Source organism: Candoia aspera, chromosome 1, assembly GCF_035149785.1.
Source record: "Candoia aspera isolate rCanAsp1 chromosome 1, rCanAsp1.hap2, whole genome shotgun sequence".
Classification (NCBI taxonomy): Eukaryota; Metazoa; Chordata; class Lepidosauria; order Squamata; family Boidae; genus Candoia; species Candoia aspera.
This window is the reverse complement of record NC_086153.1, coordinates 88,688,020-88,695,948: the sequence shown is the minus strand read 5'-3', so window position 1 is coordinate 88,695,948 and position 7,929 is coordinate 88,688,020.

Below are 7,929 nucleotides of genomic sequence, written 5' to 3'. Positions count from 1 at the left end.
TTCCGCCTCCCACCTCCGCCGCCGGGTCACATGACTTCGCGTCACCTGACCACCGGAGCTGCTGCTTCCGCCCGCGCGGTTTTGATTTCTGGCTTTTTGCGGGACGGGGCTGTCTCAGCTCTTGTGTCGTTGTGCAAGCCAGGGCTTTGGTAACAGAGTTTTGTGAGGAGATAGTCGTTTGTCTAAGGCTGCAGACTCGTTAAGGTGCTCTCCTCGACAGGAAAGCGCAGGGATTTATTGACAAGTTCATACCGCCTTTTAGATATGGGAGGGAAAGAAAGATGCCATCTTGTAATACTTCTCTGGTAGTACTTACTACTGTTGTGCCTTCGAGTCAGTGTGGACTGCCTGGACGAGTCCGTGCAGTTCACTTGGCAAGATTTCGGGTTTGCCCTTACCTGCTTCCTAGGCCTGAGAGAGGGACTGGCCCAAGGTCACCCTGCTGGCTTAATGCCTTGGGCGACTAGAACTCACAGTCTCCCGGCCTCTAGCCTGGTTCCTTAACCGCTCCTCCAGACTGGCTCGCTTATTACTTACTATGCCGTTGTATAAGATTGTGATGTAAGCCACCTTTCTCTTTATCAGCCATTTTCATGTGATCCTTCTTGACTGTGCATCAGGGGTTTAATGCCTGCTCTTTTGTTAGTATTAATTTTCTCTAAGATAATAAACTGGTGAATGATTTATAAGTCTAATAAATGCAAGTCCAGTAAAAATACGCAGCTTGCCTAAAATGTATGGGATTTTGAATGGATGTTTGAAAAAGCAGACTGCAGAAAGCTTCATTTCAGGTGCCTTGTTAATCTAGTTTTAATTTCTCCCTCTAATTTATTTATTTATTTAACTTTAAATGACGACCATTGTCTTTAGCATGCACATTGACCTGAACTGTCAAGGGAAAGACAACTGTCTTATAACACAGCAGTGCAAGCAGTAATGAACTTCAGCTGAACCCAGGCAAGACAGAGTGGCTGGGGGGGGGGGGTTCCTCGGTATCTGGGAATTTAACATCTTTAGTTCTGGATGGGGTTGCACTGCCCCAGACAGACCCAGTGTGAAATCTGGGGGTCCTCCTGGACTCACGATTCTGCTGGAAGAGCAGGTGGCAGTCGTGGCCAGGAGGGCCTTTGCTCAACTCCATGTTGTGCGCCAGTTATGCCCCTTCCTGGATCAGGAAGCCCTCCAAACAGTCATTCATGCCCTAGTCATCTCCTGCATAGACTATTGCAATGCGCTCTACATGGGGCTACCCTTGAAGAGTATCCAGAAACTAGCTGGTTCAGAATGCGGCCGTGAGAGCAGTCTTGGGTGCCCTAAGGATGGCACACGTAACACCTTTGCTGCGGGGGCTGCATTGGGTGCCAGTTTGCTTCCAGGTCCAATTCAAGGTGTTAGTTATCACCTTTAAAGCCCTACATGGTTACCTGAGGGGCCATCTCATCCCCATTACATCGACCCATCCCACCCAGTCAGGCAGAGAAGGCATGTTGCAGACCCCATCCATGAGGGATTGTCAATTGGTGGGGCCCAGGAAGAGAGCCTTCTCTGCTGTGGCTCCTGCTCTATGGAACACTCTTCCCCCAGAGGTAAGGCAGGCCCCCACTCTCCTGGCCTTCCAGAAAGGTGTAAAGACCTGGCTCTGCCATCTTGCTTGGGGCTGGGGATGGTGGTAAATCAACTGTGGGGGTGGTTAGTGCCTTAAAGAGGCCCCCACGTATTTATGAATTAAATTAAGGACTTTTAATATCACCATCTTGGATTTTATATTTTTATTTTTATTGAAGAGGTACTGTTTTTATTGTATTTTAATCTGTATTCAGTTTTAGTTTTATTGTAAACTGCCCAGAGTCCCTCTTTTGAGGGAGATGGGCAGTGGCGAAATTTGAAAAATAAATAAATAAATGGGCGCCTGTTGGCATGCTCATGTGTCACCACTGCTACATGAGCTGAATTGGTTGCCAGTCGGCTTCTGAGTACAATGCAAGGTGCTGGTTATTACCCTGTATGGCATAGGGCCTAGATATCTGAGGGACTGCTTGTGTCCAGTCATTTCTCCCTGCCTGATACGTTGCAGCACAGTGGGTGCGCTCCAGATCCCCTCTATGTTGTCATCTTGCGGGACTGAGGAAGTGTGCCTTCTCTGTTGCGGCCCCCACTCTCTGGAACAGCACACACACACACCTGCTGAGATAAGGATGCAGCATCTTTCCTGGGGTTTCAAAAAGGAATTGGTCCCAGGCCTAGGGTTAATGTATTGTTCTATTTGAGGGGGCACTGTTTTGTTTTGTTTGATTTGTGCTGCTTTTAGATTGTTTTAGTTTAGGCTGTTTGTGTGGTTTTGTTTTACCTATTTTTATGAATTTTGGGGGGTTCTGTACACCATCCAGAGTCCATTGGAGTTGGATGTCTATAATGAATTATTATTATTATTATTATTATTATTATTATTATTATTATTATTCATCCTTTGGTCTCTTGAAAGTAGAGGTTATATTGATGTTTAGCACATCTGAGGCCTTAGTCTTTCTGATATCATTCCTATACATTTGATCTATACTATTTACTCCTCTTTGATTATATGTCCCTTCTTCCATGTCTAGTTCATGTCGCAGCTTAGCTCATTAGAACAGCTACATTGGATTCTTTAGATTACCTCCACCATTTTTCCTACAGTTTTGGTAATTATTTCTGAGTGTTTTTAGTATTTCAGTTTTCTAGTTGGTCCAACTTTCTTGAACTCTTTTTTTACCTTCAACTATTGGATCCTAACCCAACTACCGGATCCTAACTAACTTTTTTCTGAGCTTTTTAAAACCAGTATTCTTAAAACCTCAGTTACACACTAAGCCTAATCCAACCCAAGCACATTATGGTTTAGCACAATATGGGAATCTGGTCCATGTGTCTCTTACAGCCAGAGAAGTATAGAACAACAGGTGTCCCTACTGATTGTAGTACAGTACTCAACACATATACAAGAGCCAGTTTGGTGTAGTGGTTAAGGCTCCAGGCTAGAAACCAGTGAGTTCTAGGCCTCCCCTAGGCATGAAAGCCAGCTGGGTGACTTGGGCCAGTCGTGCTCTCTCAGCTGAACCCACCTCACAGGGTGGTGGTTGTGGGAAAATAGGAGGAGGAACAAGTATTAGGTGTGTTTGCTTTCTTGAGTTATATATAAAAAAGGGATAAAAATCTAATCCTACTAATACATGTCTGACTAAGCCCAAGTCTAGCTATCATGAATTTCAAGATCAGTTAGTGCATTCTTAATTATTGGGATTAAATCCAGTATAGAAAAATCATTCCATCTCCTGAGAAACAGCGTATCAGCAAGACAAGTACAGAATACATTAGATGTTCCATTAGGACTTCAGATTTTAATTTCATCTTGTTTTTTTCTTCTTCCATGCATTAATATATAGGTATCAGAGGCTATGAACGTTGCATCTTCCTAATTTCCCTATTGTATTTACTTGAAAATTATAAGGCTTCACTGCCACTCTCTTTGTCATGCGTGTTTTTGTCTTTGCTATTTGTCCCTAAAGTTTTTACCATCCATCCTCAGCAAGATTTTATTATAAACATCTCTTGTTAAAGTTCGCAAGATTATGCTAAATACGTTCTTTCCAGCGCTATGATATACAATCTGTTTCCTGCCCTGAATCCTTATTTGTACTGCATTCTACAGCCCACAAAATGAGAGCTTTCCTGAGAATACAGTCTATAGAATCATCTGCTCATGTTGAGATCCATCCTTCTGTACCACTGTTCTAACATCTGAAAGAAATACTGTTCCTATTGTTTCTTTCTAAATAGTCCTCGGGCATATCATTTGTTTCTACCTGATCAGCAGGAAAGAACAGTATTCAGCTAATTCTATGAGTCTTAGGAGCATCTCCATCACATCTTTACTACACAATCTCCTCATGACATGTCCAGTTTGTAGACTGTTGCTTCTGACCTTCTCAAAAGAGATCTCCCCAGTATGGGTACTTTTCAGATTGGTGGTTAAATTCCTTCCACCCAACTGATACTGAGCATTTTCCTTAATGTTCTTTGGAAAATAAGGTTTCTCAGAAGAGGTTGGCTCTTCTTTTCTTCCCAGGGCTGAGAGGGAGGGAGTGGCCCAAGGTCACCCAGCTGGGTTCCTACCTAAGGTAGAACTAGAACTCACAGTCTCCCAGTTTCTAGTCTAGGGTCATTTAAGACTTAAATCTAACCTATTTTTCCATTTTATAGAATGATACAATAACTATATGATGGAACATCTGCATATAAAAGTGATCTATATTGAAGAATATCTGTGCTGACATAAAATTTCAAGGAACTGTTTCATGTTAATCTCTTGAAAATTCTTTAGCTTTGAATCAACTGACTTTTGCCCACTCACTTGCTCATTCAATTATCTTTGAATGATGAGCCGCTCATGTTTAATGCAGCGTGTATACCTTTTATCAGTAAGTGCCTGTGCATTTGATGGTCTGAATATAGTTTTCTTATACAATACTACAGGCATGACTGGCAGACTCTTATATTTTGAAAGGAAGAGTGCTTCTTAATGGATGGGATTGCCTCCTTAACTTTAGTTTGCGTTGACTCCTGTTTGATTATTGAATATCAAAAGGGGAACCTGACCCAGTGAGTAATGCATCATAATATCAAATGCAATTTTTCGGAAGATAACATGACCTCTGGCTTCTTTTATGGACAACAACAGGTGGTTAATGTTGACTGTTCAACCAATGAATCAATTAATTCAGCCTTTTGATGTCATCTGATTAGCTGATACTTATTTTCTTATTTAGAAAAATTATAATCTGCCATTCAGTTCATCTTAATTCTCCAGACAAGGACATTAATAAGATGTAAGATATAATTTGATGGAAAAGACAATAAAAGATTGTAATAGTTGACTATAGCAGAAGAGAAAATATACAGAATTTTCTATAGGCACAATTGGCAAACTTACATGTTGAAACTCAAAAGACAACAGTGCTATGTTTAGTTATGAGACATTTTATTCCAGTTTATCAGTGCCAAATTACTAATAGAAGATGGGGTATGGAAAAACCTTAAGGGAATTAAAGAGCAAGAATTATCAATACTTTCAGGAAAAATAGTCCAAGGTATTATGTTTGGCATTTTCTTCATTATTTTGTGCTTTTAAGTATTCAGTTTTCCCAGATTAATACAGATATTTATTTAGTCGCCCTATTTATCCTAATATGATGATGTGCTTCATTGATCATTCTTCAGTTCTGCCAACCAAGGGTCCTACAGGTGAGCAAGCTCTGCTTTTTAATGTTGGCAGTTATCCTGCATAGTTTAAAGATACTTCTACATGTTTTTTTCAAACATTTGGAACAGCTTGCCTCTGACTGTGCTGGCCTAGAAACCAGGAGACTGTGAGTTCTAGTCCTGCCTTAGGCATGAAAGCTGGCTGGATGACTTGGGGCTGGTCACTCTCTCTCAGCCCAACCCATCTCACAGAGTTGTTGTTGTGGGGAAAATAGGAGGCAGGTGTATTAGGCATGTTTGTTGTCTTGAGTTGACCAAATATAAGGTAGGATAAAAATCTAATATAATAAGAATAATAATTATTATTATTATTAAAAGGTGGGAAGTTGAATTCATTAATAGCAGTGGATGCAGTATATGTGCAAACTAATATACATGCATTAGCTATACCATCTGATTTAAGGTACACCTCTGAAGCACACAATCTGTTACAACTGTTTTAGGCAGTGCAGGAATGCAGCTCTTGGATTTGAGCATTGCTTCATTACTACTCCCAAACAACCATATAGGATGGCACCACAATAAAGCTTCACATGCTCTGTCTTCCTAATCAACACCAAAAGCTGATGAATCTTTTTTTCTTATTTTATTTGTTAAAATAATGAAATTTATTTATTTCGTATGGCATAGCAGACTGCAGCATTGTTGCATAAAAATCACAGAAACAATATATAAAAGTGTATAAAATATAGGACATTGGGACAATAAATTATTTTAAAAGCATGCAATACAAATGATGAATAAAATTATGAATAAATTAAGTTATGTATGAGCAGTTACTAAAGTATCTAAGCCTATGGCTGGATATCTAGGTCATTTAGCCATTGGACAGCAGTACCCTTGAGATGACGTAGTTCTTTCAGGGAGCCAGGAAACCTTCTGAGGGGACATTCCATCGCGATGTGATGTAAAGTTTGCGGAACATTCCCACAGTCAGAGTTAGGATTATTAACCAGCCCCCATTTATGTTTCCAATATTGGCACCTGCCATGATTAGTTCAAATCTGATTAAGCGCAGTCCAGTTTTTCCTTGGGAGATCAAAGCTGTAAGGGCGTTGTGCTGGATCAGAGACTAAATTAAACAGGTCTGGGTTAGAAGCTGCCCACTCCTGGCGCCATGCTGTCTCAATGTCAAAGTCTTTTCTGACTAATTGCTGTCCAAGTTTCCACGGCGGGTTCCGAGATTTAAGCCTAAATATTTGATGGTGGCAATCCTCGTGTATAGGTAACAATTGATTTGCCTCACATTTCTGCCACTCCCTTTTTAAAGCAAATTGTCTTCTAAGATGTGGGGGTGGTATGTTGGATAGTACCAGTAGCCATTTGGAAGGCGTCGATTTAATGGTTCCTGATATTAGCCTCACAGTGTAGTTAAGCTGGGCATCCACTGCTTTTATATGAGCGCTGTTTAGCCATACAGGGCTACAATACTCAGCCTCCGAATATACCAGAGCAAGAGCTGATGTCCTAAGAACTCTGGCACTTGCTCCCCAGCTGGTGCCAGAAAGCCTGTGTAGAATATTTTTCCTAGTTTTTATTTTATCCGTGGTTTTTCTTAGGTGTTCTCTATAAGTTAAAGACCGATTGAGGGTCACTCCTAAATACTTTGGGTTGTGATTGAACTTAAGCAGCTGATTCCTAAATTCCACTTTTGGTATATAGTTGGCTTGTCTATTGTTCAAATGAAAACAAGCAACCTCAATTTTATTGGGTTTTAGCCTCCAAATTTCAAAAAACGTACCCAATTCCTTTAAGTCATTTTCAAGGGCTTTTTCAGAGGTGTTGAAGTCTTCAGATCATTTAATCAACACAATATCATCAGCGTATATAAACTTTTTTGCAACAGTGCCTGGTAAATCTGATGTATAAACATTAAGGAGTAGTGGGGCCAGCACAGAACCTTGTGGCAAGCCATCATTTAACCTATGCTTCTGGCTGGTTTGACCATCTAAATGTTCTTGGATTTGAGAGCATGTTGTTAAGTAGGGTAGCTGTTTTCTTACAGGGCACAATACGTAAGAATTTTAAGATCATCCCTTCTCTCCACACTGTATCATAGGCCGATGATAGATCGATGAACATGGCAACAGATTTTTTTTCTCTGCTGAAATCCATCTTCTGTGTGGGAGGTTAATAACAGTACCTGATTGCAGCACCTTCTTTTTGATCTAAATCCGGCCTGTTCTATAGGTATGTGTTCCTTGACCAGGGGTTTAATTCTGTTTAAAATGAGTCTCTCCAGCAGTTTGTAAGAGATGCTTAAATGTGCTATAGGTCTGAAATCCTCCACAGATTTCCCCTCTTTACCAGGTTTTAAGATGGCAACAATTTTTGTTCTTTTAAACAGTGTTGGCAATCTCCTTGTTCATTGGATATCATTGTAAAATTGTGTGAGCCAGAGTATAGTGTGTGGCCTACTATGCTTCAGGAACTCAGGATATACTCCATCTAGGCCAGCCGCTTTCCCTGATTTTAACGCTTTCAGTGCTTCAGCGGTTTCTGATGTAAAAAATTCTTTTGAGATGTTACTTTTAAGATGTTAGTCAGAACAGAACAGAATAGAATAGCTTTATTGTCACTCCACTATACACCAGGTGCATAATAAAATGAAATTTCGTTGCAGTTGGCTCACAA